The sequence below is a fragment of the Macaca thibetana genome, chromosome 8, assembly GCF_024542745.1.
Source record: "Macaca thibetana thibetana isolate TM-01 chromosome 8, ASM2454274v1, whole genome shotgun sequence".
NCBI classification, from domain to species: Eukaryota; Metazoa; Chordata; class Mammalia; order Primates; family Cercopithecidae; genus Macaca; species Macaca thibetana.
The window spans coordinates 49,513,258-49,539,068 of record NC_065585.1 but is presented as its reverse complement, the minus strand read 5'-3'; the positions used below and the strand labels follow the sequence as shown (position 1 = coordinate 49,539,068).

Below are 25,811 nucleotides of genomic sequence, written 5' to 3'. Positions count from 1 at the left end.
GAAATTAGTCGACACACTCTTAAGTAACTGATGAGTCAAGAGGAAATCACAAGGGAAGTTAGAAAATACTTTTAGATAAATGGAAATGAAGAAAAATATACCAAATCTTATAGGATGCAGCTTAAGCAATGTTTATGAGAAAATTTACAGCTGTAAATGGCTATATTTAAAAAGAAGAGGCCGGGCACCGTGGTTCACGCCTATAATCCCAGCACTTTGGGAGGCTGAGACGGGCGGATCACCTGAGGTCAGGAGTTCAAGACCAACCTGGCCAACATGGTGAAACCCTGTCTCTACTAAAAATACAAAACATAGCCAGGCGTGGTGGCACCTGCCTGTAATCCCAGCTACTCAGGAAGCTGAGGTGGGAAAATCACTTGAACCTGGAAGGCGGAGGTTGCTGTGAGCTGAGATTGTGCCACTGCACTCAAGCCTGGGTGACAGAGTGAGACTCAAAAATAAATAAATAAATAAATAAATAAATAAATAAATAAATAAAATCAATTACCTAACTTTCCACTTAAAAACACCGGAAAAGGCCGGGCGCGGTGGCTCAAGCCTGTAATCCCAGCACTTTGGGAGGCGGAGACCATCCTGGCTAACACGGTGAAACCCCGTCTCTACTGAAATATACAAAAAACTAGCCGGGCGAGGTGGCGGGCCCCTGTGATTCCAGCTACTCGGGAGGTTGAGGCAGGAGAATGGCGTGAACCCAGGAGGCGGAGCTTGCAGTGAGCTGAGATCCGGCCACTGCACTCCAGCCTGGGCGACAGAGCGAGACTCCACCTAAAAAAACAAAAACAAAAACAACAGCAACAACAAAAACGCTGGAGGAAAAGAGAAAGCTAAGTCTATAAGGAAGGAAATAGTAAAGGTTAGGGTGGAGATTAATGAAACAGATTAGAAAACAATAAAGAAAATCAACAAAACTTAACATAGAAGGAAAATCAAATTATTAAGATTGGAAGAGGGGATATCACTACTGACCTTAAAGAAATAAAAAGCATTATAAAGGATGTTATGAGAGATTGTATGCCCCCAAAATTAAATTCCTAGAATATTAGAAACTTCCAGAAACTGAACTTTACCAAAATAAAATACTTTTGTGCTTCAAAGGACACCATAAAGAATGTGAAAACACAATCCATAGAACTAGTGAAAATGTTTTTGTTTTGTTTTGTTTTGTTTTGTTTTGAGATGAAATCTCGCCCTGTCACCCAGACTGGAGTGCAGTGGTGCAATCTCACACCTCCGCCTCCTGGGTTCAAGCGATTCTCCTGCCCCAGCCTCTGGAGTGAAAATATTTTCAAATCATGAATCTAATAAGGGACCTATACATAGAATATATAAAGAGCTCTTACAACTCTAATAAAAAGACAAATTACCCAATTAAAAATGATCAAAGGACCTTAATAGACGTTTGTCCAGGGAAGGCATACAAATGGTCAATAAGCACATGAAAAGATGCTCAAATCATTGATCATCAGAGAAATGGAAATCAAAACCACAGTGGGATACCACTTCACACCCATCAGGATGGCTATAATCAAATTGACAGATAATAACAAGTGCTGGTGAGGACATGAAGAAGTTGGAATTCTCCTATCTTGCTGATGGGTATGTAAACTGGTGCAGCCACTTTGGAAAAACAGTCTGGCAGTACCTCAAAAGGTTAAATTTAGAGTTACCATAATACCCAGCAATTCTATTCCTAAGCATTTGCCTAAGGTAAATGAAAACATGCATTCTCACAAAAACTGGTATGGTAATGTTCATAGCAGCATTATATATTTTATAACAGCCATATTTCATATTAGTAAAAAAGGTGGAAACAACTGAAATGCTCAACTGATGAACAAAGAAATAAAAATGGTGTATTTATACAATGAAATGTTATTTGACTATAAAAAGGAATGACATATTGATAAGTATTAGAACATGAACAACCCATAGAAAACTATGCTAACTGAAAGAAACTGGTTAGAAAGAGTAGATATTTTATGATTCTGTTTATATGAAGTGTACAGAACAGGCAAATTTATTGCAACTGAAGTAGATTTGTGGTTGCTTAGGGCTGGGGCTGGGATGGAGGGTGATTGCTAATGTGTATGAAGTTTTTTCAGGAGGAATAATGAAAATGTCGTAAAGTTAGATTGTGGTAATACTTTCACTAAACATACTAAAAATCATTTAATCGTATGCTTTAAATGGGTGAATGGTATGATGTGTGAATTGTATCTTAATAGACTTTGTTAAAAGTAAGGTAAAAGAAGGTATGGTTAGAACATCTCAGCTAGGCAGTTCTTAGCGATAATGTTAGTTTGGAAAAAGGGAAAGGCCTATGGATTAATTGGAAAGGTAAAAGATAATCATAGGGAGTTCAATGGAGGGCTGTTTCCTGGCCGTGTTATACTTCATTCAACAAAGAATCAAAGAAACATTCATTCATTCACCATTCATTCATTTATTCATCTATTCACTATTCATTCAGCCAACATTTGTTTAGTGTCTGCCATGTACTAATACCATGCTTAGGTCAAGAGGTTTTATCTGGGCCCAATCTTGCCTAATTATCTAAGAATGGGATTTGCTATATCATAGAATTTGAGATCTGGAAGGACTTTGAGGATCTTATTGCTGTCAAATGCCTTATTTTATAGTTGGTAAAAATGTCAACAGTGGATATCTAAAGGCACATTGTGACTGACTAGAGAAACTGGTTTCTGACAGGGCATGGTGGCTCATGCCTGTAATCCCAGCACTTTGGGTGGCCGAGGCGGGTGGAATATGAGGTCAGGAGTTTGAGATCAGCTTTGCCAACATGGTGAAACCCCGTCTCTACTAAAAACACAAAAATTAGCCAGGCATGGTGGAGCGCGCCTGTAATCCCAGCTACTCAGGAGCCTGAGGCAGGAGAATTGTTGAAACTCAGGAGGCGGAGGTTGTAGTGAGCTAAGATCGCCCCACTGTACTCAAGCTTGGGTGACAGAGCAAGACTCTGTCTCAAAAATAAAAAACAAAAATAATAGAAAAAAAGCTGGTTTCTAATTGTAGCTTGAGGAGCAACGAGTAACAATTTTTATTTAATATCTTGGTGTTTATCTAGTTTGTATTTTGGGTAAATAGATTCACAGTGGAAATGACCCAGGCAAGTAGGCAAGTGGGCTTGTTACTAATTCTGGGGCTAGCTTTGCCCATGAGAATTGCTGTTACTTCTCCTAAATATATGGATGGTGATGTTATGCAGAGTTTTTTTGTGAAAAGAAAGATATTGCCTTGCTTTTAGTCATTTTCTACACAGTTATTAGTGGAGGAAGAATTTGCAAATTGGTGTAAGGTACATGAATACCTCTAGCTCTTCATCTAGTAGCTGTGGTCTAGGTGCATAGGTCTGTAGATATTTGACCGCAAAGTAGATCAACGTCACATGTGTACACAGCATAATGATCACCTGTATCTTTGTATTGAATTTCATTGCCTATAATAGACATTTTCCATTAATTTTGGCTCTTCACTCGTCCTGGTTTAGCATATAAACTCTTGGTAAAAGGTCAAGGGAATACTTGTTTAATGCCCCATCCTGTGTGACTTGCTGTGGATTAAAGACTGTCTGATACTACAGAAGCTGAAAATGCTAGATATTTTCTTTTCCAACCTATTTGCCATAGAACACAGTCACTTAACATATCAGTCAATAATACCTAGGTCAGAATTTAATTCAGGAGCTAGTAACTGAGAAAGTAAAAAGAACCCTCTCTTTATGACTATAGGGCCAGTCAGTAGAATCTGTTTCCTCACTGGGTTTTAGATTGGGGGATTTTACATAACTGCTGAACTTCAGGCTCTTCTATTAATACTGTAAATTACCTGTTGTCTTCTTAATTAATTCAATCTTCTTCTTAACTCAGCCAGAATTTACCTCTGTTGCTTATGACTAAAAGCTCTAATACAACACTCATAGCACACTATCTAGATAATCTAGTCACCAGAATGAGCTGCTTTTCTGGAATGTGAAAGGTAATGATACTAAATGGAGGAGGGCACATAATAAGAGTAAAAGACAGAAATCTACTTATAATTCTTCAAACGTATTTGTAAAAATAAAAATTTATTTTTAATAAACTTAGTTTGGAATGGAATAATTAAAATGAATTGTATATATACATCTGTTTCTTAATGGAAGATTAGAAGGTAATACAACAAAATGGAGAAATTACTAAATAAATCAGAAAGATAAGGTAAAAAATTAAGTTATGAAAATAAGATGGAGGTTTATTTTGAGGTTTTTGCAGAAAATGTATACTATGACATCTAATACCTTTGCTAGAGATGACTAGTCCTAGTGTGACTGCATAATTTGTTACATAAATGGGGGCACTTAATGAAAGGCAACTTCCTGGTTAATTACTCTAGGACAATGGATGTTAACTTGAAGTTTTTTGAACAGGAACATACAGTTATACTAAATAGTGTGGGCCAGGCACGGTGGCTCACGCCTGTAATCCCAGCACTTTGGGAGGCTTAGGTGGGTGATCACAAGGTCGGGAGTTCAAGATCAGCCCCATCTCTACTAAAAATACAAAAATTAGCCGGACGTAGTGGTGAGCATCTGTAATCCCAGCTACTCAGGAGGCTGAGGCAGGAGAATAGCTTGAACCTCGGAGGCAGAGATTGCAGTGAGCCAAGATCATGCCATTGCACTCCAGCCTGGGCCACAAAGCGAGACTCCATCTCAAAAATAAAAAAAAAAAGAAAAGTATGTAAGGGCTTATTTAATAAACCTCTCTCTTTCTCTCTCTCTCTCTCTCTCTTACACACACACATATGTAAATACAGTGTACACTCAAATAAACTTGGACTTCATTCTATCTAAAGTCCTGGCACGCTGCACCAGCCTATGCTTAGTTATGCTGTCGAAAAGAGCAGTTCTCAAACTTCAGTGGCTTGAAAAATAAAGGTTCATACATTAACCACACACATGTCCATTGATGGGCAGGTGGGACTTGCCTCTGTTTCTTCATCATTACTCAAGATGCATGGTGGTGAAACATCCACTCTCTAGAACATTCTCAATCCCTGTGGCAGAGGGAAAGGAGGATCTTGTAGCAGGAACTAATTGCTATGTCAGGAAATACTTGCAGCCCCAACTCATTGGCCACAGGTAGTCACATGACATTACCAGGAGTCCTGGAAGTGCAATCCTACTATGTGCCTGGAGTCTGGAGACCTGCAAATAAATATTTGGTTAGCATCATTAACAGCTAGCACACAGAACTTTTTTTTTTTTTAAAGACAGTATCCACTATCTTTTTTTCGAAATAAACTTACTTTGGAGTAGTAAAAGTTGTAAAGATTGTATGACAATTTTTTAGAAATTAAAATGTGTCTTTGTAATTGAGAAAATAGTGATGCTCCATTTAAAAAGATACCTGGAAGGAAAATAAAACCAGAGTAAACTGTTGCCTAAACTCTCTATTTTCTATTTTAAGTCCCTGTCTTCTGCCAACCAATGTTGCAAATGCAGCAATCAATCTGGGCTTGCCCTACTATTTGAGGGTCTACCAATAGCTGCCTCTACCGCCTGCTAGCAGTCAGAGGAAGAATTATGTCATATTCTTAGAATGATCAGAGACTAAAGTCACCAGGTACCATTTGGAGTGACAGCTTTCTGTAGAACCCATAAAACTGATCTGAACACAAAAACAGGTGGGAGGTGCCAGTTACAGGAATAAACTCTGTCAGTCATCATCGGAATATAAGCCTTGGGTTTCCTGTTTTGTCTGAACTCTGAGGGTGTATCACTGATGAAGCAAAGGAAGGACATGGGCTGTGTTTAAAGGCATGAGATGACAGATGTGATCTATACTAGTGGTACCTATCACATTCTTATTGTGACGTATATATTTTGGAGTACAGAAGTCTGCTATTATTATGTAATGTGGGTGATTGGAATGATACTTTCATTATTTTTTAACCCGTGTGATGAAAGCAAGTATTTGAACTCTGACCAAAAGGTCAAATGGAAATTAGAGAACTAACTGTTTATCTCCCAGAACATGAGGGCCATGACTGCACTGAAGGTGAATCACACATTTGATTCCAAGAATCTAGCAATAGGCTGAAAACATGACCAATTCTGTGATTTAGCGTCCGGGAGACAAAAATATACCAGATACTCAAGAGAAACAGTGACATTGCAGCTGAGACCAGAGAGAAATGCCTCTCAGGAATTCATAAACAGAACAATATAATATAATGGACATCACCCTTAGCAAATACTGTAATGAATTACATTGAGCTATTTCACATAATGGTGTTCAATATATTCCACTGTGTCAAAACACCATTTCATTAAAATAAATGGAATGTATTTAATTAAGATAAATGGGTCATTAAGGTTACCATAGAATTTATCATCTAAATACTTAGGCACTTGTGAGAGTAAAAGGAGATGCCTGTTAACCATTTACACCCAGCCCATGGGTGTAAACCAGGTCTGTGTAAGGCAGAATGGAACTAAGGGTCACCGGTGTATAATAGACTCTGTGTCTATTATAGAAGGTGTGAATGCCTCCTTGTTTGTGAATGTCTACCAGTCTTTCCAGACTCAACATTTCTGTGGAGCCGATCAGGCATATTGAAATTTCAGAGATCTGGAATCAGCATGATCTTAATATAGAGTTTCTTCTCATTGACCTCAAACCTTCATCTTTTATTGTCTTTCATATGATCTAGCTTAATCAGGGCCACATTTAACTTTAAATGTTCAACCCCTTCATTCCTATGGAAATGTATGATACTTCACTTATACATTGATTTGGCCATGTATTTCCATTAAAAAACAAAACCTCTATTATAAATTATGCTGTTATGATGAACATCCTTGTACCCATATCTTGGTATAATTTTTTATTATCATCTTAGCCTTGATGTCTAGCATTTGAATATCTAGGTATGTATGACAGTTGTAAGGCTCTTGATGCCTATTTTTGAAATTGCTTTTCAGAAATTACCGGTTTAAATTTTTACTAGTATCAAATGAAAGAGCCTATTTCTTTTTCTTTTTTTCTTTTCTTTCTTTTCTTTTCTTTTCTTTTTTTTTTTTTTTTTTTTTTGAGATAGTTTCGCTCTTGTTGCCCAGGCTGAGTGCAATGGCGCACCCTCAGTTCACTGCAACCTCTGTCTCCCAGGTTCAAGCAATTCTACTGCCTCAGCCTCCCGAGTAGCTGGGATTACAGGCATGTGCCACCATACTCAGCTGATTTTTGTATTTTTAGTTGAGACAGGGTTTCACCATGTTGGTCAGGCTGGTCTCGAACTCCTGACCTCAGGTAATCCACCCATCTTGGCCTCCTAAAGTGCTGGGATTACAGGTGTGAGCCACCACGCCTGGCCAAGAAAGCCTATTTCTATATAATTATCAAACATTCAATTTTTCTTTCATTTTGTAAAGCTAGTAGGTAAAACATTGAATCTTCAATAAACATACGTGTGCATGTGTCTTTATAGCAGCATGATTTATAATCCTTTGGGTATATACCCAGTAATGGGATGGCTGGGTCAAATGGTATTTCTAGTTCTAGATCCTTGAGGAATCGCCACACTGTTTTCCACAATGGTTGAACTAGTTTACAGTCCCACCAACAGTGTACAAGTGTTCCTATTTCTCCACATCCTCTCCAGCACCTGTTGTTTCCTGATTTTTTAATGATTGCTATTTTAACTGGTATGAGATGGTATCTCATTGTGGTTTTGATTTGCATTTCTCTGATGGCGAGTGATGATGAGGCTTTTTTCATGTGTCTGTTGGCTATATGAATGTCTTTTGAGAAGTGTCTGTTCATATCCTTTGCAGCACTATTCACAATAGCAAAGACTTGGAATCAACCCAAATGTTCATCAGTGACAGACTGGATTAAGAAAATGTGGCATATATACACCATGGAATACTATGCAGCCAGAAAAAAGGTTGAGTTCGTGTCCTCTGTAGGGACATGGATGCAGCTGGAAACCATCATTCTTAGCAAACTATCGCAAGAACAGAAAACCAAACACCGCATGTTCTCATTCATAGGTGGGAATTGAACAATGAGATCACTTGGACGCAGGAGGGGGAACATCACACACCAGGACCTGTTGTGGGGTGGGGGGGAGAGGGGAGGGATAACATTAGGAGATATACCTAATGTAAATGATGAGTTAATGGGTACAGCACCCCAACATGGCACATGTATACATATGTAACAAACCTGCACGTTGTGCACATGTACCCTAGAACTTAAAGTACAGTAATAAAACTAAAGTAAAAAAATTGAATCTTATTTTAATTTTTATTTCTCTAAATACTGGATTTTAGACCAATAAAACCTGAGTTTTAAAAATTTCCTCTTTTTCTGTTTAACTTTATGATCCATGTAGCATATTAGTACATGTTGTGAGATAGAAAACTATTATTCTCTGAATGAACAAATGGTCCAGTTTGAATTTCACCCTTGACATTTATTAAATATGTGTTTTTGGATTTTTAAAAAATGTATAGTCCATCTGTTGAGTACCATGCTGGCACAAAAATGTTTTACTTATTATCACTTTTTGATGCTTCTAAGTTATGGCAGTCTTGCCCCCGACCCCAATTTTATGGCATGTTTTCACTTGCTTAATTTTCTATGGATTTTATAAATTTTAGAGTCATTACATTAGGAAAGTCACTTTGGGATTTAATGCAATCACAAAATTACAATTGCAGTTGCTCTAAATACAACTGTTAATTTGTGGAGATGGCAGATAATATTTTGAAAAAAAGAATTAGATTTAATTTTGCAAATTTCTTGATAGGAATTCTTCATGTGTAGAGAGATACTATATAGAAAACTATTTTAACTTAATTGCAGGAATAACCAAATGATAAAATGGAGTGATACACACCTTATAGACTTCCTCATCGTCTTTTTACCCTTGGTAGATTAATACATAGTGTTGTGAAAATCTGTGGTAAAGGGCAGAGTGGCTAGAGGGTGTTTTAGAATAAAACAATTTCAAGGGATGGTGAAACTGTGTGCAAGAATATTGTTAAGGATGGGGAAGAAATGGGCGAAGAATGGGGAAGGCACTTAAGGGAGGGAGTGCAAGACTAAACTGGACACTTTGAAGGATGCTATAAAATTTTTCGCTTTCAGTATGGGCCCACGATTTTTATTTTCACTCTGGAGCGTGGTGATCAACATCAGGGAGTGGTAGGCATGGAATTTTGGGAAGGGAGACGTCACTCTGGACTTGGGGAGGCCAACCAACACAAACACACAGTAAAGCTGGCCCCTGGGTCCTCCTGAGAGGGAAGAGAGTGCATGCATTCTGCCGGCCAGGGGGATCTTGGAGCAGGCCAGCAGAATGCTTTGCCAAGGTTCACAAACCGAGATTGAATTTCGGCTGAATTTCCAGGAAATTTGAGCCAAATTGTGAAGGGACCTGGGCTGTGTGGAATGTCAGGTAGGAGGCATGAGGAGATCATTTACTTTAGGATTAGTTATTTGATCCAAAACTGTAAAATGGGGGGAGTCTAGGAAATATAAATTCATGGGGAACCCTCCCCAGTAAAATTCTTCTATCTGCTTTGTCAATCTAGGCTTTGTGGATCTAGGGCTTTGCAGGACATTAGCCTGTCTGTTCCCCCATATAGTCTTGAACGTAGAAAAAGGCAAGGCCCATGAGTTCACCTAGAATGAAAAGAGCACCACCATTCTTTCTTTGCAATGTTTGATTGCAAAAAAAGTTAATGTTCTTACTGAAGTAACTGTTAGAAAGTTGGAGATGGTATAGAACCCTGACTTCCTGAGTTTTCTATCATGGATACTGAGGGAGGAATATATTGATGCCATCTGGAAGTAACTTTAGTTACTTCTAAAACTTTTGTTTTAGAATTTTTTGCTTATGTTTTGCTAAGGCATTAGGAAATTGCATTTATTTAAAGGTTTTACAAATATGGTACACTTAAAAAAATCTTTATGCTTCAACTCTATCTTTTAGCTATCCACGGGACATAGGATGGTATATCAGATTGAACAATGAAGATCTTGGCTCTAGATTCAACTTTTCCACTAACTACAGGAGGGACCTGGGGACAAATCACTAAACTGCTATGGGCCCCAATTTCCTCCTCCTCCTCCTCCTCCTCCTCCTCCCTCCTCTTATTCCTCCTCCTCTTCTTTGCACAACGTGCAGGTTTGTTACATAGGTATACATGTGCCATGTTGGTTTGCTGCACCCATCAACCCGTCACCTACATTAGGTATTTGTCCTAATGCTATCCCTCCCACAGCCCCGAACCCCCCAACAAGACCCAGTGTGTGATGTTCCCCTCCCTGTGTCCAGGTGTTCTCATTGTTCAATTCCCACCTATGAGTGAGAACATATGGTGTTTGGTTTTCTGTTCTTGCGATAGTTTGCTGAGAATGATGGTTTCCAGCTTCATCCATGTCCCTGCAAAGGACATGAACTCATCCTTTTTTATGACTGCATAGTTTTCCATGGTATATATGTGCCACATTTTCTTAATCTAGTCTATCATTGATGGACATTTGGGTTGATTCCAAGTCTTTGCTATTGTGCATAGTGCTGCAATAAACGTACGTGTGCATGTATCTTTATAGTAGAATGATTTATAATCCTTTGGGTATATACCCAGTAATGGGATCATTGGATCAAATGGTATTTCTAGTTCTAGATCCTTGAGGAATTGCCACACTGTCTTCCACAATGGTTGAACTAATTTACACTCCCACCAACAGTGTAAAAAGTGTTCCTGTTTCTCCACATCCTCTCCAGCACCTGTTGTTTCCTGACTTTTTAATGATCGCCATTCTAATTGGCATGAGATGGTATATCATTATGGTTTTGATTTGTATTTCTCTGATGACCAGTGATGATGAGTGTTTGTTCATGTGTCTGTTGGCTGCATAAATGTCTTCTTTTGAGAAGTGTCTGTTCATATCCTTTGCCCAATTTTTGATGGGGTTGTTTGTTTTTCTCCTTGAAAATTTGTTTACGTTCTTTGTAGATTCTGGATATTAGCTCTTTTTCAGATGAGTAAATTGCAAAAATTTTCTCCCATTCTGTAGGTTGCCTGTTCACTCTGATGGTAGTTTCTTTTCCTGTGCAGAAGCTCTTTAGTTTAATTAGATCCCATTTGTCTATTTTGAGTTTTGTTGCCATTGCTTTTGGTGTTTTAGTCATGAAGTCCTTGCCCATGCCTATGTTGTGAATGGTATTGCCTAGGTTTTCTTTTAGGGTTTTTATGGTTTTAGGTCTAACATTTAAGTCTGTAATCCATCTTGAATTAATTTTTGTATGAGGTGTAAGGAAGGGATCCAGTTTCAGCTTTCTACTTATGGCTAGCCAGTTTTCCCAGCACCATTTATTAAATAGGGAATCCTTTCCCCATTTCCTGTTTTTCTCAGGTTTACCAAGGATCAGATGGTTGTAGATGTGCGGTATTATTTCTGAGGCCTCTATTTTGTTGCCTTTGTCTATATCTCTGTTTTGGTATCAGTACCATGCTGTTTTGGTTACTGTGGCCTTGCAGTATAGTTTGTAGTCAGGTGGCGTGATGCCTCCAGCTTTGTTCTTTTGGTTTAGGATCATCTTAGCAATGCAGGCTCTTTTTTGGTTCCATATGAACTTTAAAATAGTTTTTTCCAATTCTGTGAAGAAAGCCATTGGTAGCTTGATGGGAATGGCATTGAATCAATAAATTACCTTGGCCAGTATGGCCGTTTTCACAATATTGATTCTTTCTGTCAGTGAGCATGGAATGTTCCTCCATTTGTTTGTGTCCCCTTTTATTTCATTGAGCAGTGGTTTGTAGTTTTCCTTGAAGAGGTCCTTCACATCTCTTGTAAGTTGTATTCTTAGGTTTTTTTTTTTTTTTTCCTTTGTAGCAATTGTGAATGCAAGTTCACTCATGATTTGGCTCTCTGTTTGTCTGTTATTTGTGTATAGGAATGCTTGTGATTTTTGCACATTGATTTTGTATCCTGAGACTTTGCTGAAGGTGCTTATCAGCTTAAGGAGATTTTGGGCTGAGACAATGGGGCTTTCTAAATATACAATCATGTCATCTGTAGACAAGGACAATTTGACTTCCTCTTTTTCTAATTTAATACCCTTTATTTCTTTCTCTTGCCTTATTTCCCCGGCCAGAACTTCCAACACTATGTTGAATAGGAGTGGTGAGAGAGGGCATCCTTGTCTTGTGCCAGTTTTCAAGGGGAATGCTTCCAGTTTTTGCCCATTCAGTACGATATTGGCTGTGGGTCTGTCATAAATAGCTCTTATTATTTTGAGATACGTTGAGTCAATACCTAGTTTATTGAGAGTTTTTAGCTTGAAGGACTGTTGAATTTTGTCAAAGGCCTTTTCTGCATCTGTTGAGATAATCATGTGGTTTTTGTCATGGGTTCTGTTTAGTTGATGGATTACATTTATTGATTTGCATATTGTTGAAGCAGGCTTGCATCCTAGGGATGAAGCTTACTTGATCATGGTGGATAAGCTTTTTGATGTGCTGCTGGATTTGGTTTGCAAGTATTTTATTGAGGATTTTCACATCGATGTTCATCAGGGATATTGGTCTAAAATTCTCTTTTTTGTTGTTGTTGTGTCTCTGCCAGGCTTTGGTATCAGGATGATGCTGGCTTCATAAAATTAGTTAGAGAGGATTCCCTCTTTTTATATTGACTGGAATAGTTTCAGAAGGAACGGTACCAGCTCCTGTTTGTACCTCTGGTAGAATTCGGCTGTGAATCCGTCTGGTCCTGGACTTTTTTTGGTTGGTAGGCTATTAATTATTGCCTCAATTTCAGAGCCTGTTATTGGTCTATTCAGAGATTCAGCTTCTTCCTGGTTTAGTCTTGGGAGGGTGTACGTGTCCAGGAATTTATCCATTTCTTCTAGATTTTCTAGTTTATTTGCATAGAGGTGTTTATAGTATTCTCTGATGGTAGTTTGTATTTCTGTGGGATCGATGGTGATATATCCCCTTTATCGTTTTGTATTGCATCTATTTGATTCTTCTCTCTTTTCTTCTTTAGTAGTCTTGCTAGCGGTCTATTTTATTGATCTTTTCAAAAAACCAGCTCCTGTATTCATTGATGTTTTGAAGGGTTTTTTGTGTCTCTGTCTCCTTCAGTTCTGCTCTGATCTTAGTTATTTCTTGTCTTCTGCTAGCTTTTGAATTTGTTTGGTCTTCCTTCTCTGGTTCTTTTAATTGTGATGTTAGGGTGTCAGTTTTAGATCTTTTCTGCTTTCTCTTGTGGACATTTAGTGTTATAAATTTCCCTCTACATACTGCTTTAAATGTGTCCCAGAGATTCTGGTACGTTGTGTCTTTATTCTCATTGGTTTCAAAGAACATCTTAATTTCTGCCTTCATTTTGTTATTTACCCAGTAGTCATTCAGGAGCAGGCTGTTCAGTTTCCATGTAGTTGTGTGGTTGTGAGTGAGTTTCTTAATCCTGAGTTCTAATTTGATTGCACTGTGGTCTAAGAGACAGTTTCTTGTGGTTTCTGTTCTTTTACATTTGTTGAGCAGTGGTTTACTTCCAGTTATGTGGTCATTTTAGAATAAGTGTGATGTGGTGCTGAGAAGCATATATATTCTGTTGATTTGGGGTATAGAGTTCTATACATGTCTATTAGGTCCAATACAGAGCTGAGTTCAAGTCCTGGATATCCTTGTTAAACTTATGTCTTGTTGAACTGTCTAACATTAACAGTGGGGTGTTAAAGTCTCCCATTATTATTGGGTGGGAGTCTAAGTCTCTTTGTAGGTGGCTAAGAACTTGCTTTATGAATCTAGGTGCTCCTGTATTGGGTGCATATATATTTAGCTCTTCTTGTTGAATTTATATCTTTACCATTATATAATGACCTTCTTTGTCTCTTTTGACTTTTGTTGGTTTAAAGTTTGTTTTATCAGAGAGTAGGATTGCAACCTCTGCTTTTTTTTTTTTTTTTTTTTTTGCTTTCCATTTGCTTGGTAGATCTTCCTCCATCCCTTTATTTTGAGCGTGTGTGTGTCTCTGCACATGAGATGGGTCTCCTGAGTAGAGCACACTGATGGGTCTTGACTCTATCCAATTTGCCAGTCTGTGTCTTTTAATTGGGCATTTAGCCCATTTACATTTAAGGTTACTATTGTTATATGTGAATTTGATCCTGTCATTATGATGTTAGCTGGTTATTTTGCCCGTTGGTTGATGCAGTTTCTTCCTAGCATAGATGGTCTTTATAATTTGGCATATTTTTGCAGTGGCTGGTACTGGTTGTTCCTTTCCGTGTTTAGTGCTTCCTTCAGGAACTCTTGTTAGGCAGGCCTGGTAGTGACAAAATCTCTCAGCACTTGCTTGTCTGTAAAGGATTTTATTTCTCCTTCGCTTATGAAGCTTATGGTTTGAAAATTCTTTCTTTAAGAATGTTGAATATTGGCTTCCACTCTCTTCTGGCTTGTAGGGTTTCTGCCAAGAAATCTACTGTTAGTCTGATGGGCTTCCCTTTGTAGGTAACCTGACCTTTGTCTCTGGCTGCCCTTAACGTTTTTTCCTTCATTTCAACCTTGGTGAATCTGACAATTATGTGTCTTGGGGTTGCTCTTCTTGAGGAGTATCTTTGTGGTGTTCTCTGTATTTCCTTAATTTGAATGTTGGCCTGCCTTGCTAATTTGGAGAAGTTCTCCTGCATAATATCCTGAAGAGTGTTTTCCAACTTGGTTCCATTCTCTCTATCACTTTCAGGTACACCAGTCAAACGTAGATTTGGTCTTTTCACATATTCCCATATTTCTTGAAGGCTTTGTTCGTTTCCTTTTACACTTTTTTTTTTTAAACTTCTCTTCTCGCTTTGTTTCATTAATTTGATCTTCAGTTGTCTTGTTACTTTATTTCATTAATTTGATCTTCAATCACTGATACTCTTTCTTCCACCTGATTGAATTGGCTATTGAAGCTTGTGCATGTGTCACAAAGTTCTCATGCTATGGATTTAAGCTCCATCAGGTCATTTAAGGACTTCTCCACACTGTTTATTCTAGTTAGCCATTCGTCTAACCTTTTTTCAAGGTTTTTAGCTTCCTTGTGCTGGGTTAGAACGTGCTCCTTTAGCTTGGAGAAGTTTGTTATTACCGACCTTCTGAAGCCTACTTTGTCAACTTGTCAAAGTCATTCTCTGTCCAGCTTTGTTCTGTTGCTGGTGAGGAGCTGTGATCCTTGGGAGGTTTAGAATTTTCAGCTTTTCTGTTCTGGTTTCTCCCTGTCTTTGTGGTTTTATCTACCTTTGGTCTTTGATGTTGGTGACCTAGAGATGGGGTTTTGTTTTAGATCTCCTTTTTGTTGATGTTGATGCAATTCCTTTCTGTTTGTTAGTTTTCCTTCTAACAGTCAGATCCCTCAGCTGCAGGTCTGTTGGAGTTTGCTGAAGGTCTGCTCTAGACTCTGTTTGTTTGGATATCACCAGCAGAGGCTGCAGAACAGCAAATATTGTTGCCTGATCCTTCCTCTGGATGCTCCATCCCAGAGGGGCACCTGCCTGTATGAAGTGTCTGTCGGCCCCTACTGGGAGGTGTCTCCCAGTTAGGCTACACGGGGGTCAGGGACCTACTTGAAGAGGCAGTCTGTCCGTTGTCAGAGCACAAACACCATGCTGGGAGAGCCACTGTTCTCTTCAGAGCTGTCAGACAGGGACATTTAAGTCTGCAGAAATTGTCTGCTACTTTTTATTCAGCTATGCCCTGCCCACAGAGGTGGAGTTTATAGAGGCAGTAGGCCTTGCTGAGCTGCGTTGGGCTCTGCCCAGTTCGAGCTTCCAGGCTGCTTTGTTTACTTACTCAAGCCTCAGCAATGGCGGACCCCCCTTCCCCAGCCAGGCTGCTGCCTTGCAGTTTGATCTCAGACTGCTGTGCTAGCAGTGAGCAAGGCTCCATGGGCATATGGGCCTCGATTTCTTCAATTTGGAAAACGAGGTTATTGGACTAGATAATCTTTTTTAAATTATACTTTAAGTTCTGGGATACATGTGCAGAATGTGCAGGTTTATTACATAGGTATACATGTGCCATGATGGTTTGCTTCACTCATCAACCTGTCATCTACATTAGGTATTTCTCCTAATGCTATCCCTCCGGTAGTTCCCCAACCCCCTGACAGGTCCCAGTGTGTGATGTTCCCCTCTCTGTGTCTATGTGTTCTCATTGTTTAACTCCCACTTATGACTGAGAACATGCGGTGTTTGGTTTTCTGTTGCTGTGTTAGTTTGCTGAGAATGATGGTTTCCAGCTTCATCCACGTCCCTGCAAAGTACATGAACTCATCCTTTTTTATGGCTTCATGGCATTCCATGGTGTATATGTGCCACATTTTCTTTATCCAGTCTATCATTGATGGGCATTTGGATTGGTTCCAAGTCTTTGCTATTGTGAACAATGCTGCAAGAAACATATTTGTGCATGTGTCTTTATAGTAGAATGGTTTATAATCCTTTAGGTATATATCTAGTAATGGGATTGCTGGGTCAAATGGTATTTCTGATTCTAGATCCTTGAGGAATCACCACACTGTCTCCCATGTTTGAACTAATTTACCTTCCCACCAGCAATGTAAAAGTGTTCCTGTTTCTCCACATTCTCTCCAGCATCTGTTGTCTCCTGACTTTTTAATGATCACCATTCTAACTGGCATGGGATGGCATCTTACCTCCACTCTATTAGGTTTAAATTTCTAAGTTTATATATAGCCACTTATAGGTAGGACAAAGGGTATATATTCAGGTAGAATCACCAGAATTATAAGAATTACCAGAATTCCTGCTGTAAAATAAAATGAATATTTTTATTGCTCATGAATACTGCTTACTATTAAATAATATCACAGTTAGTTTATGCTTATGATCAATAACTTTTTACCCCCGACCAGATGTTTAAATGCAGGATTGTGCGAATTCATACCTAAACCTTAGCAACAATAGCTGAGTGTGTGTTGGAGCATGTGTTTTTGTATACGTGTGCATTTTCCCTTCGGAACAAAATCATCTTCAGCTGAGGAAGTGATCCTTCAAAAAAAATAGCTTTGTTACATGAACAATCATGATCATTCAGAAGTGTAAAGTTAGTTACAAGAAAAAAAAAATGTCCTTAGCTGATTTGCAGCTGTATAACTGCAGCTCTGTTTTCTTTCTCACCCTGGAGCAGTTTGGTCCTGATCTTCCATAGGAAACCTCTTCCTAACCTAAAAGAATTATGTGATGTGTCACTTGATTTTTCTCTGCAGTGTCTTTTGTTTGTTACATAATCTTAGTTCAAAATAAAAAAATAATACTTAACCTGGAATATGGAAACGAAACAAGCCTTATAAAGAAAAGCCAGTGCTTTGTGTGGATATTTCTATATGAGGTAGGAAAAGGAAGTATTGCAGGACTTCAGGAATAGCCACTTTTTCTTTGAATGAGTACTAGGTAAAATGTAGAACTCACCAAAAAGTGATGTATAGAACTTTGTTTTTCCATCACCATTAAAACCCTGAGTCTACGATTTACTATTGAAGAGTAATCCTTATAATGTAATATAATCCTTATATTTATCCTTATATAAATGATCATGGTTTGAATTCTTCCTTTAGCTGCATTTGGGGTCTGAGAGTGTTAAGAAAATAATTGGAATGAGCTAGTACAAATCACTAATCTTACAAAAAACTTACAGCCAACGGAAGGGTCAATAATGATATATCATTACACCCACTGGAATGGCTACAGTTAAAAAGTCTAATAACACCAGGTCTGAAGTGACTGGAACTCTCATACAGTGCTGGTGGGAATATAGGATGATATCACTTTGGAAACAGTTTGAAAGTTTTTTTAAAGTTTAGCACACACTTGCCATATGACATAGAAATTTTAGCAGCCCTAAGTATTTGCCCAGAAAAAGTAAAAAAAATCATGTCTACACAAAGATTTGTTTGAATTAGCTTTGTTCATAGTAGCCCCAAATGGAAAACAACTCAAGCGTTTGTTAACAGGTTAACAGATAAATAATTCTACTACATCTAAACAATGGAATATTACTCAGCGATAAAACAGAGGAACTGTTGATTTATGCAACAACCTGGATGAATCTCTGGAACAGTCTTCTGAGAAAAATAAGCCAGACATGAAAAATACATATTGAATAATTCAATTTATATAAAACTCTAGATAAGACAGGTAAAATCTAGAGTGATAGAAAGTAAATCAGTGTTTACTAAGGCCAAGGGTGGAGGTTGGGAACTGGCTGGGAAGGGTTACAGAGCACCATTGGAGATGATAGAAATTTTCATATTTTGATTGTAATGGTGGTTTCATAGATGTATGTATTTGTCAAAACTCCTTGAACTGCAAACTGGTTCCCCACCAGAGACACAGCAAAGGTGGGGTAGTGGGAGCAGGGCACTCCAAGCTACATAGAGTAGGGGCATGCAGTATCTGCAGAGATTTTAAAATAATGATGAAACTGACTAAAAGTCAATCTGATTTTTATTATCCCCATGTATCAGCAATTCTAAACAATGTCAGTGAGAAAATCACTTCTCTCAAAAAATTTTCATTAGTCTAAATTCAAAACAATTGTTGCCGTTATTTATTTTTCGATAATACACATGCAAGCCTCAAAGTAACACTTGTAGTTCAGGTTTTCACCAGCTATACCTTACATCAATGCAGCAGTAGCTTCCTAGGCCAATTGTTCTCATTGTAGTCTCTTTTTATTCCAATCTATCCTTCGTACTGCCACCAAACAGCTCCTCTGATTAAAGGTACCCACTGTTTGCTTTCCCTAAAGATTAAGGACAATTGTCTAGCTAGAAAAACTAACACTTTCAGGTTCTGGTTCCAATTCTTCCTTTCTAGACCTTCATAAGCCACTTCTCATCATACTTCCTATTTTAGTATATCTCACAGTGTAGTCCATGGACCTCTGCATTGGAATCACAGCATGAGATGGAGGGCGGAGATGGATACACCTATGACCTGCCCCAGATCTGCAGCATTAGAATATCTATGGGGGCAAGTGAAATCTGGATCTCCTCAGAGAATTCTTAAGCTAAGCATAATAAAATTTAAGTATTTCTGCCATATCTTCACCAGCTATTTCATTGTTTTCCTGAATATGCAGTTACCATCACATAGAAACCTTTGTTTGGTAGTTCTTTTTCCTCTCCTGGAATACACCTTTCTTACCTTATATTTCCCTCTCCTTCCCCTCCCCTCCGATCCCCTCTCCCCCTCCCCTCCCCCCCCTCCCCCTCCCCCTCCCCTCTCCCCCTCCCCTCCCCTCTCCCCCTTCCCCTCCCCTCCCCTCCCCTCTCCCCCCTCCCCTCCCCTCCCCTCCCCCTCTTCCCCTTCCCCTCCCCTCCCCCCCCCCTCCCCTCCCCTCCCCTCCCCCCCTTCCCCTCCCCTCCCCTCCCCTCTCTCCCTCCCCCTCCCCTCCCCTCCCCTCTCCCCCCTTCCCCTCCCCTCCCCTCCCCTCCCCCCTCTCCCCCTTCCCCTCCCCTCCCCTCCCCTCTCCCCCTTCCCCTCCCCTCCCCTTCCTTTTCCTTCTTCCCTTCCCCTTCCCCTTTTCTTCCCTCTTTTCTTTCCTTTTTGACAGAGTCTTACTGTGTTGCCCAGGCTGGAGTGCACTGGTGCAATCTCAGCTCACTGCAACCTCCACCTCCCGGGTTCAAGTGATTCTCCTGCCTCAGCCTCCTGAGTAGCTGGGATTACAGGTGCCCACCACCTGTAATTTTTGTATTTTTAGTAGACATGGGGTTTCACCATGTTGGCCATCGTTGGCCAAGCTGGTCTCGAAATCCTGACCTCAGGTGATCCGCCTGCCTTAGCCTCCCAAAGTGCTGGGATTACAGGCATGAGCCACTGTGCCTGGCCCTTGCTTTTCTTCACAAAGTGAATATTTACAGCATATTTTAAAATGTTACTTCTTTATGGAAGCTTCTCTGCTCCTCCAGTATCCTTCTTTATGCTTCTTTAACACTTCTTACATACATACAGCTCACATTGCTTGGTGCTATAGTTATTATGGTAGCCATTTGTGTTATTTCCAAAATAGTTTTGGTTTCCCTTCTTCTTGACGGGATTGACTTCTTGGCCCTTGGTCATTAGGAGGCATATGACCAGTTCTGACCAATGAGTTGTGAGTGAAAGTCTATGTGCCACTTCCACAAAAGAGAGAGCATTTATTACAGCCCTATTTTCCTTTGCTGTGGCAACTTGGTAATTTTCCAGCAGTGGTTATGGGCATTCATCTGAAGGGACAATTGACCGGGATTGCTTTGTGAGCTTTGATGTCTACCACCCACACATATATTACTTAGAGCTATTGGTAGCAATACCCATCAGTGATTCAAGGACTTTCTGTAACAATTTGGACCCAATTTTTTTTTTTTTTTTTTGGCTTTTTGCTCTTCAGTAAGCTGAAGCATGAGAGAGAACATGGAGGCAGCATGGAGCACAGATTGAAAAGCAGTTTGGACCTGGGTTCAAAGCCCAGTTCTACCATTTATTAGCTGTGTAACCATGATCAAGTTACTGAAGCTCTTTAAATTTCTGTTTTTAAATGTTTTATTTTATTATTTATTTATTTATTTATTTTATTATACTTTAAGTTCTAGGGTACATGTGCATAACGTGCAGGTTTGTTACATATGTATACTTGTGCCATGTTGGCGTGCTGCACCCATCAACTTGTCAGCACCCATCAACTTGTCATTTACATCAGGTATAACTCCCAATGCAATCCCTCCCCTCTCCCCCCTCCCCGTGATAGGCCCCGGTGTGTGATGTTCCCCTTCCTGAGTCCAAGTGATCTCGTTGTTCAGTTCCCACCTATGAGTGAGAACATGCGGTGTTTGGTTTTCTGTTCTTGTGATAGTTTGCTGAGAATGATGGTTTGCAGCTGCATCCATGTCCCTACAAAGGACACAAACTCATCCTTTTTTATGGCTGCATAGTATTCCATGGTGTATATGTGCCACATTTTCTTAATCTAGTCTGTCACTGATGGACATTTGTGAGAACGAAAATTTCTATTCTTAGGGATTGTGGTGATAAACAGATAAGATGTAACCACATTAGCACATTGCCAAGCATCTCATATTACAATGGTGACAATAAAAGACCATCTGCATCCAAGGGGACACATTGCATGAAGATTTTGCTTCCTTAAGTCACACATCAAATATCTAATTCTGTTGTCTAAGCCTTCTGGCTCAGTTGGGTAGTTTCTTCAAACAGAAAAACGTGATTACATATATTGAGAAAATAATCAGGCGAGAACATTTACATAAAACTGAGAGCTAAAAATATGCTTAAGCCTTTGTTTAACAACTTTATTTTTTAAATCCTGAACTTTACAGTTTTGTCTAACAGCCACAAAGAATTAGTACTATAAAAATATCTGTGTATTAAGAGGACATACTATTTATTGTTGTTGCTTTTCTGGCAGTCTTACTAAAGTATGAAACTTAGGTATAAAGACAAAGATATTTATAATTCAAAATGTCTTCAGAAATAATTTGATTTACTATTTTCATTTAACAGTTGGAAAAACTATAACCTAGTTAGATTATGGGATTTATTAGGGTTAAACCCCCACGTCTCTGAATCAGTGATTTTACCCTAACACGATACCTCCCTAGACTTGATGCTTTAGTTATTGTTTACCAACAGCTGCTGTACTATTAATGTCAATTTACTCTTTTACAAGAACTCTCCAGAAGCATAAAAACATACAAGAAGAGAATGAATACCCAAATAGTCCTTACCCTAATTGAATCTCACATCATTTAAGTTATTCTGTTGATTCATTCATCCTAGTATACTCAGAATTTAAGTCTTATTCATGTGCCTGCTTTTGCAGCACACATGCTAAAATTGGAATGATACAAAGAAGATAGCGTGGCTCCTGCACAAGGATAACACAGAAATTCATGAAGCATTCCTTATTTTTACAAAGAGAAGCCTGTCAGGTGAATAGTTTCTTTGACAGAAACCTTACAAGCCAGAAGAGGTTGAAGGCCTATTTTCAGCATCCTTAAAGAAAAGAAATTCCAACCAAGAATTTCATATCCCATCAAATTAAGCTCCATAAGAGAAGGATAAATAAAATTATTCTCAGAGAAGACAAAGCTAAATGAGTTAGTTACCATTAGACTTGCCTTACAGAATGTCTTTAAGTGAATGCTGAACATGGAAACAAAAGATCAATACCTGATACCAGTGGCAAGTTGGATAAAGAAGCAAGACCCCATTGTCTGCTGTGTTCAAGAGATCCACCTCACATGCAGTGACACACACAAGATCAAAGTAAATGCATGGAGAAAGACCTGTAGGCAAACAGGAAACAAAAAAAGAGCAGAGGTTGCTATTCTTATATCAGACAAAGCAGACAATGATCAAAAAAGACAAAATGACATTACAAAGTAATAAAGGGTGCAATTCAACAAGAAGACATGACTATCCTAAATATACATATGCATCCAATATTGGAGCATCCAGATTCATAAAATAAGTTTTAGAGACCTATGAAGAGACTTAGGTAAACACACAATAATAGTGGGAGATTTCAACACCTCACTGATAGCATTAGACAGATCATTGAGGCAGAAAACTAACAGAGATATTCTGAACTTAAAACTCACAGTTGTCCAAATAGACCTAATAGACATTTACAAGACACTCCAGCCAACAACAGAATATACATTCTTCTCGTCTGCATACAGCACATACTCTAAGATTGGCCACATGCTAAGCCATAAAGTACCAACAAATTCAAAAAGACCAAAGCTATACCAACTACACTCTCAGACCACAGCTCAATAAAGATAGAATTCAATACCAAGAAGATATCTCAAAACCATACAATTACATGGAAATTAAACAACCTACTTCTAAATGTCTTTTGGGTAAAGAATAAAATTAAGACAGAGATAAAAAATAAACTCTTTGAAACTAATGAAACAATGTGGTTGGTATGATTTTGATTTTTTAAAATTCATTGATACTTTATGGCAGAGCATGTGGTCAGTTTTACAGTATGTGCTATGTGCAGATGAGAAGAATGTATATTCTGCTACTGGGTAGAACATACCAGAATCTCTGGGGCACAGGTAAAGCAGTATTAAGAGGAAAATCTACAGTGCTAAATGCCTACATCAAGAAATTAGATCTCAAATTAGCAACCTAACATTGCACCTAGAGAAACTAGAAAAACAAGAGCAAACCGACCTCAAAGCCAGGAGAAAAAAAGAACCCAAATCAGAGCTGAACTGAACAAAATTCAGATGTAAAAATCCACACAAAAGATCAACAAAACCAAAATTTGTTTTTTAAAAGAATAAACATGATTTATAGACCGATAGGTAGGTTAATAAAAAGAGAAGATCCAACTAAGCACAATCAGAAATGACAAAGGTAACATTACCACCTGACTCCACAGAAATATAAAAACCTTCAGGGACTATTGTGAATATCTCTGTGCATACAGACTAGAAAACAAAGCAGAAGTGGATAATTTCCTGGGACCATAGAGCCTCCCAATATTGAACCAGGAAGAAATTGAAATACTGAACAGACCAATAATGTGTTCTGACATTGAAGTAGTAATAAAAAAGCTCTACCAATAAAAAAATAAAAAAACCTCGAGATGAAACAGATTCACAGCTAAATTCTACCAGACATAAAAAGATCTAGTACCAATTCTATGGAAATTATTCCAAAAAAAGAGGAGAGGGGTCTCCTCCCTAACTCATTCTATGAAGCCAACATCATTCTGATACTATAGCCTTGCAGAGACACAACACAAAGAAAGCTTCAGTATCCGTGATGAACATGAATGCAAAAATCCTCAGTGAAATACTAGCTAACCATGTCCAGTAGCACATCAAAAAGTTACCACGATGATCGAGTAGGCTTTATTTATGGGATGCAAGTTGGGTTCAACATACACAAATCAATAAATGTGATGCACCACATAAACAGAATTAAAAACCACATGATCATCTCAATAGATGCAGAAAAGCCTTTTGATAAAACTCAATGTCCCTTCATGTTAAAAACTCTCAACAAACTAGGAATCAAAGAAACATACCTCAAAATAATAAGAACCATCTATGACAAACCCACAACCAACATCATACTGAATAGGCAAAAGCTGGAAGTATTCTCTTTGAGAAAGGAAACAAGGATGCCCACTTTTACCACTGCTGTTCAACATAGTACTGGAAGTCCTAGCTAGAGCAAGTGGGCAAGAAAAAGAAATAAAATGCATCCAAATAGGAAGAGAGTAAGTCAAACTATCTTCACAGACAATATGATTCTATACCTGGAAAACCCCATAGACTCTGCCAAAAAAATCTTCTAGAACTGATAAACAACTTTAGAAAAGTTTCAGGATACAAAATCAGTGTACAAAAATCAGTAGCATTTGTATACACCAATAAAGTACAAGCTGATAGCCAAATCAAGAACACAATCCCATTTACAATAGCCACAAAAAGAATAAAATACCTGGGAATACAGCTAACCAAGGAAGTGAAAGATATCTACAACAAAATTTATAAAACACAGCTGAAATGAATCAGAAATTACACAAACAAATGGAAGAACATTCCATGCTCATGGATAGGAAGAGTCAATATTATTAAAATGGCTATACTGCCCAAAGCAATTTACAGATTCAATGCTATTTCTGTCACACTGCCAAGGACATTTTTCACAGAATTAGAAAAAACTATTCTAAAATTCATATGGAATCAAAAAAGAGTCCAAATAGCCAAAGCAATCCTAAGCAAAACAACAACAACAAAGCAGGGGGGTATCACACTACCTGATTTCAAACTATACTACAAGGCTACGGTAACCAAAACAGCATGATAGTGGTACAAAAACAGGCACGTAGACCAGTGGAACATAACAGAGAACACAGAAATAAAGCTGCACACCTACAGCCATTTGATCTTTGACAAAGTTGACAAAAATCAGCAACGGGAAAGGGGACTCTCTATTCAATAAATGGTGCTGGGATAACTGGCTAGCCATATGTTTAAGACTGAAACTGGACCCATTTCTTTTACCACATACAAAAATCAATTCAAGATAGATTAAAGACTTCAACATAAAACCTAAAACTATAAAAAGCCCTAGAAGAAAACCTAGGAAATACTATTCTGGACATTGGCCTTGGCATAGAATTTATGGCTAAGTCCCCAAAAGCAATTGCAACAAAACCAAAAATTGACAAATAGGACATAAACTAAAGAGCTTCTGCACAGCAAAAGAAACTATCAACCCAGTAAACAGACAACCTGCAGAATGGGAGAAAATATTCACAAACGGTGCATCCAACAAACATCTAATATACAGAGTCTATAAGGAACTTAAATGATTCGAGAAGCAAAAAACCCACCACATTTAAAAATGGGCAAAGGACGTGAATAGACACACTTCTCAAAAGAATATATACACACAACCAATAAGCATGTGAAAAAATCCCCCACATCACTAATCACTAAAGAAATGCAAATCAAAACCACAATGAGATATCATCTTACACCAGTCAGAATGGCTATTTTTACAAAGTCAAAAAATAACAGATACTAGTAAGGCTGTGGAGAAAAGGAAACACTTCTACACTGCTGGTAGGAATGTAAATTAGTTCAGCCACTGTTGAAGGCAGTTTGGAGATTTTTCAAAGAACTGAAAACAGAACTACCATTAGACCCAGCAATCCCATTACTGGGTGT

At 38.5% G+C, this 25,811-nt stretch overlaps 1 protein-coding gene and 1 non-coding gene across 2 annotated transcripts in view; one reads left to right on the top strand and one right to left on the bottom strand.

The window, feature by feature from the left end:
• CFAP418 (cilia and flagella associated protein 418) overlaps positions 1–25,811 on the bottom strand; it is a 1,191,950-nt gene that overhangs the window by 356,868 nt on the left and 809,271 nt on the right. The window lies entirely within an intron of this gene.
• LOC126961869 (U6 spliceosomal RNA) lies at positions 21,913–22,018 on the top strand. The gene has a single exon (XR_007728455.1). It is a non-coding gene; the product is annotated as a U6 spliceosomal RNA (small nuclear RNA).